The sequence below is a fragment of the Mauremys mutica genome, chromosome 9, assembly GCF_020497125.1.
Source record: "Mauremys mutica isolate MM-2020 ecotype Southern chromosome 9, ASM2049712v1, whole genome shotgun sequence".
NCBI classification, from domain to species: Eukaryota; Metazoa; Chordata; order Testudines; family Geoemydidae; genus Mauremys; species Mauremys mutica.
The window spans coordinates 21558278-21581066 of record NC_059080.1 but is presented as its reverse complement, the minus strand read 5'-3'; the positions used below and the strand labels follow the sequence as shown (position 1 = coordinate 21581066).

Here is a 22789-nt window from a genome sequence, read left to right as displayed (position 1 = left end):
GTAGGCTGCAGTATTCCCCACTCTCCCCACTGCTTGTGGCTAGTATCTGCATTTGCGGCTAAAGACGAACTGTTTGCTTTCTCTGTATCATGAACACAATGAAAGGAGGCAAACCAAGAGGCTTGTCTTAATGATAGTGGGGAACTGGGAGATGTGCGTTCACATGTTCTTGTGGCCCTTGTTATCCTTTGCTTAAACCTCTGAGCATGGGATAATGATTGAACCATGTATTTTTGTTGCACATAAAACAAAACAGAAAAGGAAACTCTTCCTAATAGACAGGTTTGGAAATTAATCAAAGCAACAAAAGGTATAGTTCTTAGTGCAAACTATAGCCACTAATTTTCTAGAAATACAATTGAGAAGGGTAGAATTAGACACGACTAAAAAAAAACAAACCAGAAAACTTCCTGCAGGTTTTAATCAAAGAATTACCTTGTTGTGTCACCCTGAACTATCCTGGTTTTGTATGCAAGATGCCCCTTGTGCCCTGCGCAATCTGGTATTGTTCCCAACACTGAGGGCTGGGAAAGACTAGGCAGCAAACAGCTACCTTTTCAACAATAGCCGTTGAGCTCTGCAGCAGCAAACCCAGAAGCATCATAGCTTTGGGGGCCGGTGTTGCACTGATTTCATTGCTCCTGTGCCTGGTTAGAATAAACAAAATCCATCTTGTGGAGAGCTGATAGATCTGCTAAGATGTTGGGGATGGGCAGTGGTGTCTAAAAACAATCCGAAGAAATTTCTCTGCAAGGCACAAGTAGAAGGAAGATTGCCAGTTTAATATAATATACTTTTTTAAAGCCTGTGTTATTAACACTTAGTGCACTCTAAAGGAAGGATTTTTTAAAATTAATATTTTCATCATCAATGGTATTTGTTTACCTTTGCATTTCATTCAGCTTGTACAGTGAAACTAGGTTTGGTCAATTTCACTTTCTGTTTTTAGTCAGTTTCACTTTCCAGGTTTCTTGCATTAGTGCAGTTCTGTTGGGTTTGGGTATGTAATATGGACAGAAAAATTTTAAATTAAGAAAAAGAAAAGGTTACATTGCATCAATGTAATATTTTAAAAGCATTGCTAGTTTTAAAGAGAGGGAGTCAGTCTAATAATTATAGCAAAGGACTAGGGCGTAGATCTTCAAAAGTATTGATACCCCAATAGAGCCTGCTTCAACAGAGAAATAACCCCCCCTCTGACTGCACACTCCTAGCTGTCACCTACCACCCCACACTGGAACCCATATAGGTTACCATCAAACAACTACAACCCATAGTCGATGGGGACCCCATCCTGAAATAATTTTTTCCTGAACTCCTTTTTCTGACCTTCAAACAACTTCTGCAATCTCATCATCAGACGCAAGCTCCCCACAGACCAGGACACACCAACTCAAAGTGGCACCAGACCCTGCCAGAAACAGATGCAAAACCTGCACATATCTCCACAATACAATGATCAATACCCCCACCCTCACCCCCCCCCAACACACACACATCTTTTCAAGATCCATGGGAACTACACATGCCTATCACAACATGTGATGTACCTCATCTAGTGCACTAAGTGCTCCAATAGCAATTATGTGGGTGAAACCAGACAATCACTATGCTCTCAAATGAACTCACACAGGAAAATGATAAAAGGCAAACACCATATCATCTGTGGGTGAACACTTTGCACAAAGCACTCATTCTATATCTCACCTATCAGTCCTCATCCTCAAAGGAAACCTGCATAACGCTTTCAATAGACGAGCCTGGGAACTTAAATTCATAACTTTGCTAGACATTAAAAATCATGGACTGAATAGAGACACTGGCTTTATGGCTTATTACAACAATCTACAGTTCCCTAACAACCTTCCACCCCAGCTGTCTTTCCCTCTCTTTCCTTTCCTCCATGTGACTGGAGGGGTGTTAATGGGCCACTTCACCATGAATGGTCCCCTGAACTATGTGTTAACTACTTATGCTAAACAATCCCTTCCACCTGGCATTTTGCTGTGACACTCCTTTCCCAGACCTGAGAAGAGCTCTGTGTAAGCTCGAAAGCTTGTCTCTCTCAACAAAAGAAGTTGGTCCAATAAAAGATATTACCTCACCCATCTTCTTACTCTAATATCCCGGGACCGACATGGCTACAACAGACACTGCATATGTCAGACTAAGTCGACATTTTCTTTTGGGTCCTGAGCGCAGCACAGTGACCTCTGCATTGTCCTGTTCTAGACTGGATCACTCTAATGCACTTTTTGTGGAGCTCTGCTTAAAGTCCTCTAGAAAATGACTTGTAGCGCAGAATGCAGCAACCCATCTGTTAGGCGGTACCAGCTGAACAGAAAATAATTGCACCAGTCTTCCTGCAACCAGAGTTGTTTCTAATCCCTTTCTGGGTACATTTTAAAGTGTTGATTTTGATTTATAAATCTGTGGCTGGCTGAGGTCCCAGTTATCTGGGAGTCACCTCTCTCCTCTCACCCTGTGAACTTCTCTTGCCACTGTTGTGTGTGCACAAGATAGCAGTCCTTGGATTTAACTGTCCAAGGTTTCTCAGTGGAAAATACACTGCTCTGGAATTCACTTCTCCCACTGGTCTGACAGAGTGTGAATTGAGTGGTCATTAAGGCTCTGTGAAAGATGTTTGCATATTTTGTATATGGACCTGAGACATGACAGAGCACATTGCCCAAATCTAAATAATAAATAAATAAATACCCACGCTATGAGGAGGGCTGAGTGGCAGAGAATTTTCCTGGCACCTGATAGGAAAGCTGGGTTTTGTTCTGGCATTCTATTACTGTCTGGTTTGTTCCAAGTCTCTGGAAGAGGTGCTTATGTATTTTTTGTCTACAAGAGCTGATCGGTGTTGGTGGCAGTGTGGGAAACTGGCTAATTAATGCACCACCCAAGGATCTCTTTTCATATAAGTTATGGGAGGAAAAATCCCTCCCATTGAAGTAACAGTACATAGATCTTTCCCATTTAAGTGCTTCTTAGAAAAGGACCAAGCCAACTCAGTATGAAAATACAAGAGATAATAAAAGCGCCAGGTATCTGGAGCGATTAGATGGTTTTGCAGTGAGTTTTGCTGTCAGGCAAAGAAATTGGACCCTTTTACTGCAGATGCAGATCTGGATCTCCCAATCTAAAGGCCCCAAAACCAGAGCAGTGTCTATTAAATTGGATTAACTGTAGGGTTACCAGGCATCCAGTTTTCTAGCGGAATGCCTGGTTGAAAAGGGACCCTGGCGGCCCCGGTAAGCACTGCTGTTAAAAGTCCGGTCGGCGGTGCAGCGGGTCGAAGGCAGGCTCCCTGCCTGCCCTGACTCCGTGCTGCTCCTGGAAGCGGCCGGCATGTCCAGCCCCTAGACGCAGGGGTGGCGAAGATCTGCGCGCTGTCCCCACCCCAAGCGCCAGCTCCACAGCTCCCATTGGCCAGGAACCTTGGCCTGCAGGGGTGGTGCCAATGGCCTGGCTGTGCCTCCGCCTAGGGGCCGGACATGCTGGCCCCTTCCAGGAGCAGCATGGAGCCAGGATAGGCAGGGGGCCTGCCTTAGACCCGCTGCACTGCTGATCAGGAGCCGCCTGAGGTAAGTGCTACCCAGCCAGAGCCCACACCCTGAACCTCCTGCCCCAGGTCAGAATCCCCTCCCACACCCTAACTCCCTTCCATACCCTGCACCTCCCCCCGCACACCAACCCCCTGCCCCAGGTCTGAACCCCCTCACGTACCCTAACGCCCTCCCAGGCCCTACCCCAACCCTAACCCTAACCCCAACCCCCTACCCCAGCCCAGTAAAAGTGAGTGAGGTTGGGGGAGAGTAAGAACGGAGGGTGGGGAGCTGGAGTGAGTGGGGGGTGGGGCCTCAGGGAAGGGGCGGGGCAGGGGTGGGGCCTCAGGAAGGGGCGGGGCAAGGGTGTTTGGTTTTGTGCAATTAGAAAGTTGGCAACCCTAATTAACTGTTAAAATGCACTTTAAATCTCTTGCACTCGCTGCTTAAAATATCAGAACGCATATGACTCCTATTGGTTACAATATTACACATGGTGTTTCTTTGCTTTAGCCGTTGTCTCTCCTTTTCCAACTCCTTCTTTTGGGTCAGATCCTGCTCTCAGCTAGACCAAGGTAAATCTGGAGAAACTCCACTTTATAACTGAAAGCAAGATTTGGCCCATAGGAAGTTAGTGGAGTAGCTTCAGATTTAAACTTGTGTCCCTGAGAGCAGATCTCGTTCTATAGATTCATCCTCTAGATCCATCTCATTTAGCTCTTAAGGGAAGGAACCATATTTTATATTTTTTGTCTCAATAAACCATCCTGCAAAGTTATAGTACCATGTTTAACACAACAGATCTATGATAAATTCCATAAACATTGCATCCTAAGAGGGAATTGTGATATGTTACATGGTCCTCCAATGCTCAGATGGAACAGATTGCATGAGTGCGTGTGTTTGTGTGCATATGTATTTGCATGGGTTTGTGTATGGGTTTGATGGGCATGGCTGTGGGCATGGGCAGGTGGGGAGCGTGTGCATGTCTATTACAGATTATTTGTTGTTAATGGTAATTTTTTACAGTGTTGAATACCATGCCATTGATGTTACTTTGTTGTGATTAGCAGTGGAAGAATCCAGTTTGGATTAGATAGGCATTGAAATGGTTGGTCGATTACCCAAGAATGAACAGACTCTCCCTAAACTTCTGAGGGCCTCTGAAATACCATCTCATGGCATGAGTCTTCTAGGGAAGATAGGCCACCCCTACCCTGGAACCAGAGGGGCTGATTCTGATCTCTCTTTCATTAGTATGAACCAGGAGTAATTCCACTGGAGTGATGCTGGTTTCAAAGTGGTGCAAGTGGTAGAATCAGATTTAGTGGCTTTAATGGTTTCTCTGTTATCAAGCAACCATACCAGGGATTTTGGAAAATTGAACAATTAAACCCCTTTGTGATAGGGTTGAATTTGTAAAAACCCAGGCTGACACCACTATATGAACCAGATTTTAGCCCAGAGTTATTTATTTAACTATTATTATTATTATTACGTATTTATATAACATTGCAGAATTACATGATGCCCCGAAGACCTGACAACCTAGCTCAGATAAAAACTAATCCAAGGCAACAGGTGTGGTACAGGACTCTTGCATCTGAGGTACCCACCTTTGAGTCTCAGGGTTCCCATGGAAAGGGATAGTTTTCCACAGCTCCTGTGGCATCGCTGCAGAAAAACAAGAAGGTAAAAAATTACCTGATTTAATATTAGAGGGAATTGAGACTGAAAGGCACCGGACAGGTGATCAAAGTGGTCCTTGTGATCTCATGGACCTGTTTAGCTGATGATTCTAAATACATATATATTTATAATATGATAGAATAAAATAAATAATATCATAGTAATTATTAAATTAAGTGTTAGGAAGCCAGATAGGTGATGGTCACTTGGAATATTTGATCTTGATCTTTTGAAGAGCTTAAATGAATTACAAATAACTTGCTGCCCCCTCAAGGAAGTTAGTGACTAACCCAGCCCTCTCTGCTTTGGCATTGCTTTCTGTTTTGCAGGGAAACTTTGTGTTTTTAAACAAAGATAGTTTACAAGGTATAGTGGGGGGAATATTTTAGCTCAGCTGTGTCACAAGTGGTTTGTTTGTAACCGAAAAGTATTAGAGTCTTGCCCTGGAAACTGAAATGTTCTGTGTATCCTGAAGACAGACATACTGGTAGCTTTCAGGCAAGAAGTTCACGCACTCTCTATCCTACCTTGCAAAGTGCCTCAACCCTGTTCTGTAGGGCTAACTTTGGTCAATGAAAGGATAGCTCATTGTATAGTCCATGTCCATTCGGTCATTGGCATCTTGGCTAATGGATGCCAATGAGGGAGGTGATTAGTGCCAATTGTGGTTGTGGTTTTGGACACATGTCTGCATGCAATTGGTCTGAGACCAATGTCCCCTAGGATTTAGGGTGTAGGCATCTAAATATTTGTCCCTTGTGACTAGAGATGGTCTTCTTCAACCCCAAGTCTCTCATTTCAGTGCTTGCTCTTTGCAATCTACCAGGGCCTTAGAGTCCAGAACTCCCATGTCCAGCCCTGATTCAGATTTTCTGCTGCTTGCTATATTTCTGACCTTTCCAGTGGCTTTGAATTATCTAACAGCAAAGAGTAATTTCTTGGAAAGCATCAGCCTGTGAAGGAAAGTTTCTCAAACTTTTAGCTTAAGTCACGAGCATTCCCCCCAGAGTTTGGAGGCGATTTGGTGGGAATGTTTCCATACAATGAGAGGGATTTGGAAAGTTGTGGAAAAGAAATTTAAAGACAAATATAATGGGATATTTATTCAAGAGGAGAAGAATTTTGCTGGTAATATTGCTGGAACAATATCAAGGGATTTGGATGTTTGCAATGGATTCTTATACAGCTTTAGTTCTTGACAGGTTTTGGTGGGCTCAGTCTGCTCAATAAAGGAGACTTGATGGCTTCACTATGTCACCACACTCATCCTGTGACATGAGCTTGGAAGCCATCAGGAGGGCTACAGAGTTTTTAGAAAGCAGAGGAGTTGCAGGCCACAACGGAGGTGCACTGACATACAGAATCGTAATGAGTGTTGCAGTTGGAGTTTGGGCAGCACGAGGAGGGCTATTGGTCGATGGGTGACCTGGACTGGAATAGCAGGGAAGTTTGGGACTGCTGTGCATTGGCATAGCGATAGCAACGCGGGGAAGCTTGCCAACAAATGGGCCTGATACTACTTCCATCAAAGTCAATAGGCGATTTGCCATTATCTTCAGCAGGAGCAGGATTGGGCACTGTGCCCGTCTCCAACCCAATACTGCATGAGCACCTCGGGAGGGAAGGGAAAGTGGGACAGATGAAAACAAATGAGTTGGCAGGGCTCTATGTTGAAGCTTTCAGCTGCCTTGGCTTTCATGTAAATGGAACTGTGTTCAGCACTATCCATTCAACTGGCTGCAGCTGAACTTTTGCACCCTGCCTCTGTTCTGTGGCATTTTAGTTATTTATAGCCAAAAAAAAAAAAAGAAGTCTGTCATTACGAGCGAGAGCTGGGGAATAGCGATGGCGATGGTCCGAAGCACTGATTGGGGATGCCCTGTTGATGAGTGACCGGTCCTCACCCTTTCAGTCCTAGGAGCTGGTTGAAAGCAGAGATGTAAAGGAAAGCTCTGTCTTTATTTCCAGACAGTGTTGGTTCTGTTCTTGAAAAGTCTCATCAGTTGGGTGTTGAATTTGTGTAGATTTGGGTCCAGTTTTATCCAGATCACTAAAATCTAAGACAGTTGGATAAAACGTTCTGGGGTTGGTCCTTTCCTGCTTCCTCGAGAGCAGGGTAAGAGTCCACATCTTACTAGGAACAATCGTCGTCCAAGGATAAGCAAATAACTGACTAGCCTGTCCTAGTTTAGTAAGAATATACAGCAGCAGACTTCAGCATGCAATACACAGAGAAAGCAGTTCCTGCTGCAACTTTGTACAGCACCAACTGGATACTGATGCCACAGCCAGGCTTAAAGGCAGAGGCCATTAAACTAATAGAAGCACAGGGCCTCAGGAATTGACACTGGATTTTCCACCTGTTGCATTGCTCTAGTCCATGTTTTACCAATACAGCAAATTCTGTCATGTTAACTAGAATTGCTCAGTATCCCTGGCAAAACCATAACTAATTAACTGTCCTTAATTATAGAGTAATTTGACAAGATGGTGTTGTAAACAGAGCTCTGAATGGATACAGTGGAGGTATGTGACACCAGTGGGATCACATTAATTACCATACTCATATTTAGAACCAGTAAAAATAAATAAGGGAAACATTTAAATTTGTAAGTTATTTCCACTTTGCAGCACTCAGAATGGACCTATTTTTAGATATTTTGAAAATGCTGGCATTTTTTAAAAAAATGTATTTTTTATCAAAACCATTATGCAACGGTTATGAAAAGCTTTTTTGTTTTGATAAATGAAAAATTTCAATGGCCATTTCAGTGTTTTCAGTAAAAAAAATTTACAAAAGTTTTTGTGAAAACCAAAAGTTTTAGAAAATTCAACAGCTTTTTTGTGTGTGACATTTTTTGTTTTAAAAAAGAGGCCATTTTTCAACAAGAAAGAAAGGAAGCCCAAACACAAACAAAAACCGTTTGTTCAAATGGTTTTGACCAGCCCTACTTCGTTATGCTTCCCCTCTGGAAACGGAGTCAGTACTGAGAAGAGATGGGTCCAAAATGGAACCTTGGATTTGGAGCACCCCCTTCAAACTTTGGGGAAAATTCAAAACTGGATCAAACCTTCACAGCTGAGCCCATCCCCATTGAGAATGCGGCCATGGAAATAAGTTACCAAAAGTAAATCAGGAGGGAGAAAAATGGCAAGTTTCCTATCTATGTTGTGCACGCGTCACAAAGCCAAGACTCTGATGAGCTGTGGTGATTAAAGATCACTTTGTGTGCAAGTCAAGGTGTTAAGTTGCCATTTACTGACCAAATTCTTACTCAGGTAACTACATTCCACCTCCCTTGATCCCCCTCTTCCCCCCCTCAGTTTTAACTGGAGATAGCTGTGATTCACGCACTTTTTCACAGCATGGACCACAACCTACTAGAGAATCTGGTAGACACCTCACCTACTATTTGTGATCATGTGACCACCTCCCATTATCCTTCAGATAATATTCCGGTAGGAACCGCAGCAGCTGTTTACATGCAAAAGTAGCATTAAGGAAGCAATGAGTATATTTTAGCTGTCTTTTAATGAGATTTAGCAGCTGGAAACAAGGAGCAGTCGCACCATGTGACCAGCCAGCTCTCTGTAGACTACCAGCAAGTGCTCTGTGGACCAGGAATGATCCCAGGATGATAGTTTGAGATTTGTTGGTATCTAGGATTCTTCTTCATTTTCTGCCGAAAAATGTTGGTGTAGTAGTGTGATGCGCTATTAAAGTGTTGCCGGGTTCAATCCTAGAGGTGGCGATACTTTAGAGAGGAAGGGGTGAAAAGGATCCTTGCATATCTGGGTCCAATCCTGCCGTCCTTGTGTGAGCAACACCCTGAGTGAAGTGCATGGGAATTCTGCCTGTGAGAGGACTGCGGGATTGTCTCTGCAAAGTGCTTTGGACAGAAGGAGTTCTAGAACTGCCAGGCATTCTGACTGGTGTGATTGCCCCTTGCGGGTACTGCTGTCCTTTTCAAGCCAGGCAAACCTCATGCTTGTTTCACCACACAGACATCCCAAGGCCATTGGCCGATACAATAGTAGGGTGGTGGTGGGTTTTTTTAACAACAGATTAATCCTACGGGAACATTCATCATGGCCAGGGCTGCATATTTGGGTGTTCTGTCAGTTTTCTCGCACTGCTCCCCTGTTTTTATCTTATCACTCAGCAGCAGCTGGGGTTATCATGAAGTGTATCACTGGAGGGCAATGGAGTTATCACTCAGTAGCTAGGGTTATCGGTGAGGAAAACTGGGGTTATCGCTCAGCCACTGAAGTTATCAGTGTGTGCAGTTCTGGGGGAGCCCTGCTGAACACCAGCGGCTGGCCTTACTAGGGCTGATTCTAAACAGAACACATGCTGCATCTTGAAAAGGGAAGTATAGGACCCACTCAGTGCCTGCTTCACTCTTTCAGAGACAGAATGCTTCTGAGAACTGCCATTGGTACAGTTCCCCACTACTCCCATTCAGCCTCCAGGGCTGTTACTTTCAAAGCCATAACATTGTATGAAAGCAGCTGCAAAAATATTGTCGATTCTGACCGAAATCTTTGCTGAGCAGCTAACCATATGAACATCTGCAGTCCCGGGTCGTAGCTCCAAAATATTATGCTTTAGAAGAAAGAAAAGAAAAAAGCTGCAAACCAAGAAGCTGAAGACGTAGCCAATTGAAATTAATTTGGTTTATGAGCCCCTCACTGTGTTAAGAAAAAGTCTTGGAGATATTTAAAAAGGGCGGGTGCAATCTGCAGTCATTTTAAATTAAATTTGCAAGTTCAGAAGGGCCAAAGCAACTGAAATGCTTCTGTAAGCGTGCAAGGAATAGCATTAAGATAAATGAAAAGCAGCGGAAGGACAGAAGGGGATTTGGGAAATGGAAGGATGGGGTGGATTAGGAAAATGGCAAATGCAGCAAAATGAAGAATTTGCACGTCACATGCTGCAGAGCTTCTCAACAACACAGACCACTGTAGAAAAAAGAGCAGTACATACAGTGTAACACAAAAGGTGACCTGTGTTACATTAGTGTGGGTCAGCCTACAGCACAGAGATCTTCATTTGGGTTCAGATAAGATTTCAAAATCCAGTCTGAATTTAGGTCCCTATTCAGGAAAGCAGCCCTATTTCAGGGACCATGTAAGCACGTGTTTTTTCCGAATAGAGATGGGCTTAATTAATCACGTGCATAAGTGCTTTCCTGAATTGGGGCCACAATTTTTGTTTGCCTGGAAATCAGGCTGGAATACTTGTAAGAACTGGTTTTCTTGTGAGATTTCTAATGCATCCTGCTGTCTTAAAACTGCAAGAATTTTCTTTTCTCAGTAACAAATCTCTGCTCCCCAAGGAATTTCACAGTTGTTGCTGTGTTGTACAGCAAAGCCACTCAGAAATTCACAGTGCCAATGAGGAAGGATGTTCTTGCTCCAAAAGCACAGGGTGGGCTTGGCCCTGGGAGACAAAGGAGAATCTCCAGTAGCAGTCACTAGTGTAAGGCATATGACAGAGGTTCTCAAATTGGAGGGCAGGCCCCTTGGAAGGGGTGTGGAATGTATTCTGGGGCGGTGTGAAAAGATTTAGGGGAAAAACCTTACTGTGCACATTTTGCCCACAGCGATGAATAACTAGCAAAGTTGATTCCTCCTACCAGCTCCTGTATATAGCAGACGTGATACATCAGGTAAGACTGTTTCTATTCCAGGATGTCCTCAGTATCAGGCTAAAACAAATGAACCCCAACAACAAAAGATACACGTTTTAATTTCTTAAATGGACACTCCTGCAAGAACTGAATCACTGCTTCCCCAGTTGCTCTATGAGGCCCTAGTGCAGGGGTCGGCAACCGGTGGCTCGCGGCTCGTCAGGGTAAGCACCCTTGCGGGCCGGCCCGGTTTGTTTATCTGCCACGTCGGCAAGTTCAGCCGATCGCGGCTCCCACTGGCCGTGGTTCGCGGTCCCACGCCAATGCGGGAGGCAGGAAGCCGCGGCCAGAACATCCCTCGGCTCGCGCTGCTTCCTGCCTCCCGCATTGGCCTGGGACCGCGAACCGCGGCCAGTGGGAGCCGCGATCGGCCGAACTTGCCGACGCGGCAGATAAACAAACCGGGCCGGCCTGCCAGGGTGCTTACCCTGGCGAGCCGCGAGCCACCGGTTGCCGACCCCTGCCCTAGTGGAAGAGAGCCTGGAGGTTATTTCTGCAAGTTCTAGTCCTGAGAAAATAATGGCTTGAGTTGGGATCTGTTGTAGTGCAGACTCCTTTATTTAAATACATTGCAGACTTTTTGAATATATTGAATATTTATTTATTTGTTTATTTAAACTAGGATGACTTGAGGGCCTGACCCTCCACCCATTGAAAACTCCACTTGCCTTAAATGGCAGCTGAATTAAGACAGAAGAGTTATTGGAGGAGCTACATTTCCAAGGCCTGTAATGGAAACCTGATTATTTTTTGTCTGTTAGAGTGAGAGTGCCAGTATGTGGTTAAGGAACTCTAAGTGCTAAGTAAGAAGGGTGGAAAAAGCTAGACCCCACATGCGGGAACAGTAGAAGAAAGACAAAAGTGCTTCAGTGTGTTGACCTGGAAGCAGAGGGAGTCTAGGAAGTTATTGTGGAGAATTGCCCTGAGCTTTCAGCACTGTGTGTACAAGGAAAGCAAACAGGAGGCTGGTGTTGCCAGGGGCGAGATGGAAACTCTGAGAAGATGGTATCTATACTACAGAAGTAGCTGCGTAGAGCTCACCTATATAGAGTACCTGAATACTACGGTATTGAGATTGGAGAATTGTGATTCTGATTACTCTGTATACATGGTCCTGTGACTGGAGAATCTTTGGGTGCTCCAAAACCAGGGATTTTTAGAGAGTATTTGGATAACGAAGCAACTCTCTGACATGGGGCTTACAATAATAATACTGTAATCGTGACAATTGTTGTTGCATATTTATTAGTGCATTTTCTAGTTTAGTTTTAAATGCCCCAGATAATCTCAGGGCTTTCACCACTTCCCCCGGGAGACTGTTCTCAGCCTATCCTTAAATTAGATTGCAAGATCTTTGGAGAAGGACCTATATACTATGTTTGTACAGGGCCTAGCGCAATAGAACCCTGGGCTGATTATGACCTCTGGGCTGATTATGACCTCTGGCATTGCTGTAATACAAACCAATGCTCCTACTACTAATCTTGTTATTAGGACATTTTTCTAGGAATTCAGTTTAAATTTTTCTTCATTTTATATTTCCCTTTAATTTTTTTTAATCAAGTCCCATATCAGCTGTTCCATTATTTTGCCCAGGATCAATGTCAGGCAGAAGGCCTATGATTACTCAGTTCATGTTATTGACTTTTTTCCAAATATTGGCATAGTATTAGGTTTCTCCCAGTCTTCAGGTACTTCCCCAGTGTTCCAAGAGTTATTGACAATCAACATTAATGGCGTAGTGCAGTGGTTTTCAACCTGTGGTCCATGGATCCCTGGGGGTCCACAGACTGTCTAAGATTTCCAAAGGGGTCCGCACCTCCATTTGAAATTTTTTAGGGATCTGCAAATGAAAAAAGTTTGAAAACCACTTGTCTAGTCAGCTCCTTGGCCCGTTCTTTTAAAAGTCTTGGATGCACATTATCTGGAGTTCCTGATTTAAAAATGTCTTAACTTTATCAGCTTCTGTTTAACATCCTCCTGATTTACTGTGTATGAGAAAGTGTTTCATCATTCTCATGTGATATAAACTGTTCCCAATACAGAAGAGAAATATTTATCGAACATTGTTTTCCTTTTCTTTATTCTTACTGACAGTTCTACCATTTCCATCTAGTAATGGACCAATACCATTGTTAGGATTCTTTTTGTTCCTTCTTCCCGTCTTTAAGTCTGCTGGCCAAAGAGTAGTTCTTGTATGCTTTTGCTTCCTTTATCAATTGTACACCTCTACCCTGATATAACACGACCCGATATAACACGAATTCGGATATAACGCGGTAAAGCAGCCCTCCTGGCGTGGGGGCTGCGCGCTCCGGCAGATCAAAGCAAGTTCAATATAACGCATTTTCACTTATTACGCGGTAAGATTTTTTTGGCTCCCGAGGACAGCGTTATATCAGGGTAAAGGTGTATACAGTTTTCTGACTTGTGATTTATATTCATTACTATTAACTTCCACTTTCTTCCATTTGTGATAGATAGATAGATAGATAGATAGATGTCTTCATTTTCCCTCTAAGCTTGGTTAGGTTTTTTTAAACCAATGTGACCTTCTTTCTTCATTGTGTCTTTTTGGATATCTAATAAAATGTTCTTAAAAAATCCCCAATTATTATTCAAACTTCTTGTTTTAAATTATTTCTCTCAACTGATTTGGCTCAAAATTGTTTTCAACTTTGTGAAATTGGCCCTTTTAAAACAACAAGTATATATATTACTGGTTTGGAATTCACTCTGTTTGCATATAACAAATGTGATCAAGTCATGGCTACTTGTATTTAGTTCTGTGATCAATTCCTTTTCATCTGTCAAGACAAGGTCTAATAAAGGATTCCCCCATGTTGGAATCACCACTTTTTGAGTTAGAGAATTTGTCATCTATAGTATTTAGAAATTTTGAGAATGTTTTAGTACTGGCAGCATGAGCCCTCCACTATATGTCACTCAGATTGAAGTCCTCCATGAAAACTCCTCTACATGTAATAGACAGGAGTTTAAGGAGTCAGTCATCCTGTGTCTGTAGCAGACACCAGCTAGTCCTCCATCTTGTGTGTTATCTGTTAGGACATTGATCCATAAACATTCAAGATAATTTTCTTCCAAGTTGTCAGTGACTTGAAAACAGACAATGCCATTTTTAACATAGAATACCAGTCCCCCTCCTCTTTTGCATAACCGATCCTTCTTAAATAGGTCATACCCATTAATTTTAGCATTCCAATCATGCAAATAACCCACCATGGTTTCAGTAATACCAACACATCAAATTTATGCTCCTAAATCAGCCATTTCAGTTCCTCTTGTTTTTTAACCAGTCTCCTGGCATTAGTGTACAGGCAATTAAAATTTTTCTTTTCTTCATGTCCTTTAGTTTCTTGATTAATTTTGTTCTCAATATCTTGATTTTGTGCTAAATGAGTGTTCGTTTGTTCCCTTGTTTCACCCTCCCCTTTTATTGTTAGTTTAATGCCCTCCTGACTACTCTAGCCAGACCATCCCCAAGAAGATTGGTTTCCCTTCTGCTGAGATGGAGGCCATCTGAACTATGCAGCTCCATTTCCCCATAAAAGGGGGACCAGTGTTCCACAAAGCCAAACTCCTCTGTCCTACAGCACTTACCTAGCCAGTTGTCCACTTCCATAATCTTCTGCCTTCTGTCTTGCTTCACTCACAGATCAAGAAGGGTGTCCCAAAAAATTAGTTGAACATTCTTCTCCTTCAGCACCCTTCCAAGTTCCCTGAAGTCGTCTGCACCCTGTGAGATGCAATGTCATTAGTGCCAATATGCTCCATCACTAGTGGAGCTTTGCCCGTCAACTTCAGGCACCGTCTTAGGGTGACATCTTGTGTCTCCTAGTTATGCCCACTGGTACCACCTGAAATAATTCCTCCTCCCTGTTCCTCTTTATAGACTATCATCACCTCCCCCATAATTGTGGTTTAACCAAACTTTAGGGCTTTTACTCGTTCCTTAGACATAAATCTGTCCAGCTCCCCTGATTATTGTTTGTGGCTCTTCTCTAAACTCCTTCCATGTTGTCAATATCTTTCTGAAATGAGAGGCTCAGGACTGAATGCAGGTTTGGTCTCACCCAAGTCATGTAGGGCAGCGGCTCTCAACCTTCCCAGACTACTGTACCCCTTTCAGGAGTCTGAGTTGTCTTGTGCACCCGCAAGTTTCACCTCACTTAAAAACTACTTGCTTACAACATCAGACCTAAAAATACAAAAAAGTGTCACAGCACACTGTTACTGAAAAACTGCTCACTTTCTGATTGTTACCATATAGTTTTATAAAATAAATGAATTAGAAGAGAAATGTTGTACCTGCATTTCAGTGTATAGTATATGGAGCAGTATAAAACAAGTCACTGTATGAAATTTTAGTTTGTACTGACTTCGCTAGTGCTTTTTATGTAGCCTGTTGTAAAACTAGGCAAATACCTAGATGAGTTGATGGACCCCTTGAAAGACCTCTGTGTACCCCCAGGGGTGCATATCCTCCTGGTTGAGAACCACTGATATAGGGAGGAACTATTACCTCCTTCTGCCAGTGCCACAGTGTGTACCTCTGCATGTGCAACCCTAAAATCTCACCAATTTTCTCTCCCCCCCTTTTTTCCCTTGCCAAATTATATTTCAAACTCATGTCTAATTTTCTGGCCACTATTGCCCCCTGAGCCTCCTTCACCATTGCTGCTCTCCAAGTGTCTCTCTCCCATTGAATATGCATGTTGGATTATTTACCTTGAGATGTATTCATTTGCATTTAAATTCAATCTCATTTTTTAAACAGGCTTTTGCTTGGAGTTTCTAATGCCTCTAGGTCCTTGGTGTGTTATTTCTCTGTCCTCGGCGGTGTTTGTGGTCCTCTCTGTTCATATCGTCCGCAGATGTTCTTACCGTGCTGCTTCCCACCTCTTCCAGCTCAGTACTAATGAAGATGTTAACTAGAGAGCAGTAGCATCAGCCCCTTCACTGCTTTGCTAGACATCTTCCCACTTCTGACATGTTGTTGTGCATATTTGCCCCATGCTTTGGGGCCTTAAACCTGTTCTCAGTCCGTGTGACAGTGACCTGAACCTGCACTCAAGGTCATCTAATAGTGCTGCTGCCTTAGAGGTGGGAGTTATCTTTTGTTGCATCGTATTGCTGCCAAAATGACACAGCGTCCTGAAAGGCGGTAGGCAACCTTGTTAGTGCTACATTTGAGGGGAAGAAACTGGGCTGCAGATCTCAAGTGATTAAGCATTCTCTTGAGATTTCTGACTATCTGAGAGATGGGCATCAACCCAACTGCCCGTATTTAAACTCTCCTATACTTTGGATTCAAACTTCATAGCTGGCCCCTCTCATTAATCATTGTTTGCATAGTGATCACAGCAATCCTAGTTGCTTTACATTCAGGTATGAAGGCAAAGGCCCCAAGCAAAGAGCTAACAAGATGGGGCTTCCGTTTCCATAATGAGTCCAACGTAGCCTCAGAACCACACATCCCTGAACTTTGGGAAACCTCAGAGCTGGATCTGTATTTCCCATCTAAGTTTCTGTCTGGCCAACCCTACATCCTGATTCAAACACCGTCCAGAATGCAGGGAAGTTCAGATTCATTCACAGCGCTGGTATGATCCATTGTGGAGATAATTGGGGGGAGGGCTTTCTTCCCTGTATTTAACTCTTCGGCAGTAATAGTGACACTCACCCTGCATTGGACAGTAACTGACAGCTGTCATATTTGATTGCTTATGCCTATCCGTATTTGAATAAGGATAAACCTCATGAAAGGATTGTTTTTTCTGTCCTTGTTAAACTGAGAGCTTCCTCAGATTAGACACAGGACATAATGAATTAATGAATGCTGTGGTTTTCTCATGATCTATGTGATACCAAATATCTCTTTTAACTATTCGGATGAAAACAGAGAACAGATAAATTAGAATTAACTACAGTAGTAACTTAAATCTCAACTAGGCATAATTAGGAATAATAATACCAAAGTGAAAGTGACCAACTATATTAAAAGAGAAGTATGAGAAAGACACAGGTTCCTCTCCGGAAGTCACAGGTCTGACAGAGTTTCTGTTACTCCATCAGTGCAGTCCTAACAGAAGGCAATTGCCCCACCCATAAAATCACTTGAAAATCTTTTTGGGAGAATTAGATCAAAGATGTTATAACTGAGGGACCCTTCCGACCCTGACGTTCTATGATTCATGAAAAACGGATGCCATGTAAAATGAACAGGGACCTATGAAAAGAAAGGGAGACCACTTTTATGTCTCATGCATTTCTCTTTGCAGAAATGGGCCATAAAACAAAATAAATGAACCCACTGGAGATCATTTTCATAGTGGTTGTTTAAATGCAGACTGACTCACTGGACTATAACAGCTCCTTAGGAGCCACTTATTTCTATTTGGGAGTACATATTTAGGCCTCTAGTAAAATTCCTTATGTAATGTCTTTGAAGGGTACTTACTGGGTATACTTAGCAGCCATTTCCCCACAGTGAATATCTCAGATGTTTGCAGCAATTGATATTAATTTCTTCAAATTACAAAATGATATTAGCCTGGATAGTGGGGATGTGGCTTGCCAAGCCTGTTTTTCAACCTCAGTTGTGAGTTGTACCAGTGAAAAGATGCATTAGCTAGAAATAAAACCACCGTGAGGAAAGGGAGGTAAGTCAGGTACATTCAGCTGTGGTCATTGCACTCTGCGCAGTTCCATTGGGGGACGTAGTCAGAAGTCCATTCCATGACTGTGTGGTCTAAGTCAGGAGCTAGGGAGAGCCTGTGTGGTGACAGTGGTTGGCCTAGGATGTGTTAAAGAAGAGAAAGGCAGAACCACAGGGGCCAGCAGCCTCAGTATCTCTTGCTAAGGTTTCAGTTCACTTCAGTGTCTTTGGCCAAAGATTTACTATAAAGTAGCATTATCTAAGGCTATGTCTGCCATGCACTTTCGTTGGTAAAACATTTGTCGGTCAAGAGTATGAAAAAAACACACCCCTGACCAACAACAGCACTATGTCAGCGGGAGATGCTCTCTCACCAACATGCCTACTCCCCTCTATTGGGGGTGGTTTTATTTTCTTGGTGGGAGAGCTCTTTCCTCCTGGCAAAGAGCAGCTACACTGCGTACCTTACAGCAGCACTGATGTAGCGGCAGAGCTGTGCCACTGAAAGGTGTGTAGGAACCATGTTATGATGGAGTCCCTGTGGATACAGGCCCCTTGTCATCACTTGTTTCCCATGTGCAACCATGGCAGTCTATCAGTGTTCTCATTTTGCCATTCTTACCTGATCTTTGATATGATGTGGGGATGTACTACTCACCATACAGTTTATATTCAGAGTCTGAAATCCACTGAAGCAGAGTCCATCTATCTGGCTGAAAGGATTGCTGTGAAAAGCTTATGATCTCTTCATTACTGGAATGTTCTACCGTGTCACTATATAGCACATTTTCTACAAATTCCCATCTCAAGAATTAGTGACCTTGATCCCTTAATGGGTGCTGAATTAGACATACATTTTTCTGAAAATACAAATTCTATACTAGTTATCAATATTTATTGGTAGGTTACCAACATTTTAATACTAACGTGTAATACAACTAAAGATAGGCCTGATCAGACCCTGGATCAGAATTCTCCTGGGAGAGTCCAGAGCCACTCCCAACTGCAATGAGTTGAATCAAAACCCCAGATAACTTCAGACTCTGGGGAAGTTTGGATCCAGTCCAGGTTTGACTTTCACAGCTCAGGCCCCTCTTTGTATATAACTGCTTGTCGGGGCAAACACCAACGGTTCTGATTCTTTTTACACACTGTCCTTACTCTGCAAAGCCCTTGCTGAAGTGCTCGGCTACCACATCAGACCCTTGGATTATAATTTCTTAGCGGGAAGAACCATGGTTTATTTGATGCAAATTATAATAAATCACATTTATTAATAATATTTTAAACTATTTATTTAGTAATGCTAATTATTAAGTCCTGAAAATGTTCTCATTGCCTTTAAGGTCACTACTCACATGAGCAAGGATTGGGTCCTGTAATGCAAATCAGGCTGCCCATGCTCCAAAAATAATCAGGGAGGATAGAGATCCAGCAAAAGAGCGTGAGAAACCATATCTCTCAGGGTTAGCTTTTTTGAAAGGTTTGCACTGTGAGGCTGTTTACCTGTTATTAAGACATGAATCCAGGAATGTGTGTATTCCTCAGGCTCCCCTAACTCCTAAAGCAGAGCTGGGAGCTAGCTCCATTCTTCATGCTGCCTGGGGTGTTAACTGTGATGGGGGAATCTCAGAACCCTGGATCTCAGCAAGTGGGGAAAGGAGAAACTGACTTGTTATAAAGTTGATTTATTTGTAATGATTATCCCAGAAGTGCAAGGGGCTCAGAAAGTTCCCCACCAAGTGGGACCTACATGCAGAGGACCAGCTGGGAAGCAGCTTTACAGGGGACTCCACACTACCTTCGAACAAAGGAGTTGGTCTCCATTCTAGTTTGACATAGGCCAGCAGGGATGGGGCAGGCCAAAGAAAGGATGGAGACATGGCCAGTGGCTCAACTCCTCTACATATGGGTCTGTGGGAATTGCAACTCCTATTCCAGCCAAGGGGTGATACGTGGCCATGGAAGGACTCTGGCGCTACCACTGATACAGGGGTGGATCCCATCCTTCTTCTAGCTCTGTGGGATTCCTCTGCACAGGCCCTTTTACTGGGGCTACCTTTTTCCTCCCAGGGAGCTGAGGTTTTATTTATCTGTGCTTTTTAAAAGTAACAGTGCGAGTCACCTTTAAAGTTTTCATTTGACTTCATTGTCATAACACATCATTTCAGATTAATGATTAATTGAAGAGGACATGTTCTGACTCCAGCTCATGTCCTGGGGTGCTTGTCGCAGCAATGATGCACTAGGTGATTATTCACTCCCCTTAACCTGACAGATGCATTTCTTCTTTTGGCTGGTTAATAACCTTGACCAGGTATGTGTGGTGGGGTGGGGTTGTAGGACATGCGGGATGGGCAAATGTCTTTAGATGGGCTGCATGACCTCCGTTTTGCCCAAGCAAAAAACTTACTGTGCAATGGACAAAAGGAGTGTCATTCCTAGAGCTGGGTGAATAGTACAAAACACGAGTCATTTGTGACTCTTTATCTAGGTTCATCTAGATTCGGAAGTACTGCAAATAGTCCTACAAATAGAATTGGATAAAGTATAGACAAGTGCACCAAAAATGATTAGGGGAATGGACCAGTTCCATACAAGGAGAGATTAAAAAGATTGGGACTTTTCAGCTTAGAAAAGCGATGACTAAGTGGGGATATGATAGAGGCCTATAAAATTATGAATAGTGTGGAGAAAGTGAATGGAAATGTTTTTTTACCCCTTCACATAACACAAGTCCATGAGGTCACCCAATGAAATTGATAGGCAGCAGGTTTAAAACAAATATGAGGAAGTACTTCTTCACACAACATATGGTCAACATCTGGAACTCATTGCCAGGGGATGTTGTGATGGTCAGAAGTATAACAGGGTGAAAAAAATAGATAAATTCATAGAGGATAGATACATCCATCAGTGGCTCATAGCCATGATGGTCAGGAACTGAACCCCATGCTCTGGGTGTCCCTAAACCTCTGACTGCCAGAAGTTGGGACTGGCCAACAGGCGATGGACCACTCCATAATTGCCCTGTTCTGTTCATTCCCTCTGAAGTATCTGGCACTGGCCACTGTCAGAAGACAGGATACAGGGATAGGTGGACTATTGGTCTAACCAGGGGTGGCTCCAGGCCCCAGCATGCCAAGCGCGTGCTTGGGGCGGCACGCTGTGGGGGGCGCTCTGCTGGTCGCTGGGAGGGCGGCAGGCGGCTCCGGTGGACCTCCCGCAGGCGTGCCTGCGAAGGGTCCGCTGGTCCCGCGGCTTTGGTGGAGCATCCGCAGGCGTGCCTGCGGGAGGTCCACCAGAGCCGCGGGACCAGCGGACCCTCCGCAGGCACGTCTGTGGAAGGTCCACCGGAGCCGCGGAACCGGCAACCGGCAGAGCGCTCATCGCTGTGTGCCGCCGTGCTTGGGGCGGCAAAATGGCTAGAGCCGCCCCTGGGTCTAACCCAGTATGTTCTTATGTAAATATCTGTTCACATGAGTATTCAATCCAGCCATCTTGAAAAGTCTTTGGGGGTGGGGTAGTCATCCAGTCAGAGGGTAAAAACAAAGCCAGCTGACTGAAGTGACCAGTTATATTATATGAATAACAAATTGTGATAGTTAATATCCTAAGCAATAGTTGTGGTGAATAGCTTATGAGCAACCAATAGACTCAAATATTTGTTGAATCATTATGAATGACAAACAATCCTGTAACATCAGTGTGTTCTTGGATAAGCCACAAAAAGAAAAAGTGGCTAAAATTGTCAGATGAATTGTTCACTGCAAATCGTTTACTCAGCTCTCGTTGTTACTTAATGAACCACAAATTAAACCTGATAACCAGGGAAAACTTAATTTTGCCATGAAAACAAATGATGCTTGCAAACTCCCTTTCACTGTACTTGGACCCATTTCAACCTGAATGCACTAATTATTCCAGAGATGATTTTGTTGTGAGAATGGTGAAAGTGGTGAAAGTGAAGCTATAGCTATTCAAGTGTGAAATATTAAAATGTGTGGGGGATGCCTTTTATCTCAACTCAATTATATTTCTCTTCAGTGTTTTTATCCATTTGTTCATTGCTTTTTAGAGTGCTGCTCTGGACAGCTGTTCTCTTAGCTACAGAGGCAAAGGGCCCGGTCTTGCATGTCTCATGCAGGCTAACACCCAGTAATGTGAGTGGAAGTTTGCCTGAGTAACCTGCCCAGAGCCAGTTATCATCTGTGCATAAATTAGACTATAACATTTCTAGTCTTCACAAGGTGCTTTTTCATACACAGGGAGCCTGTGAATGATCTTTTGGTTGGAATTTGTGCTTTTCAGTTGCAGGTATGGAGCCTAGATACAATGGTGATAGGCAAACTATAAACATTTAGATAGTTAGCCGTTAATTTGAATGATTGCTATTAAATATTTAGCATTTGCCAATAGATACCACACAATGATATCTGAACTGTAACAATTTCCCTCTTTTTCTTGAATCTATCTATCTATCTATCTATCGGGCCGGCTTTAGGGCGATTCCCGGGAATCAGGTCCCACATCTAAGAGGGCCTCGCAGCATCCAGAAGAGGGGCCCCGCACCCTCTGCAAAAGTGCCACCGGAAACAGCGGCAACCGATTGAGCTGCCGCCGAATTGCCGCCGCTATCTTCGGCGGCATTTCAGCAGCAGCTCATTCAAATCAGGCCCCGTACGTCCTAAAGCCGGCTCTATCTATCTATCTATCTATCTATCTATCTATCTATCTATCTATCTATCTATCTATCTATCTATCTATCTTCTTCAGCACTATCAATGTGGTATAAGTGATAATTTGTTGGATAGCAAAAGTTACCTTTTAATAGCTTCTTTTATAGATAGAATAGATGTAAGGGGGAGGAAAGAGGCCTATGCATATATTGTGACATTTGACATGGAGAGAGAAGTATGTAATTTACACAATGATGAGGATAAAGACATTACTCTGGATATCTTGGTGCTGACAACATAGCCCATTTCCTCTGATGTCTTTCAATAGCAACTCTGTGTTTTACCATGTGTTGAACTAAAATAAAAACATAAATAAATAGAATTGAAATTTCTTAGCCCACTCATCTAGAATTTCACCCATTAATAGACACTGTTTCTCCTTAAACAACCCAAGAAATGCATGTGGATGTAATTGTTTATTGTAGGCATTGCTGA

The 22789-nt window shown here is 43.3% G+C and overlaps 1 protein-coding gene across 8 annotated transcripts in view; it reads left to right on the top strand.

Annotated features, from left to right (window-relative positions):
- The window catches only part of ARHGEF9 (Cdc42 guanine nucleotide exchange factor 9), a 306568-nt gene that overhangs the window by 178713 nt on the left and 105066 nt on the right, over positions 1 to 22789 (top strand). The window contains exon 1 of one of the 8 annotated variants that reach the window (XM_045031346.1): positions 10897 to 10915. The exons of the other annotated variants lie outside the window; for them this stretch is intronic. The gene's annotated coding sequence lies outside the window, so the exon portion shown is untranslated. Of the gene's footprint in view, positions 1 to 10896; positions 10916 to 22789 lie in introns of those variants that run through there. 8 annotated transcript variants of the gene reach the window in all.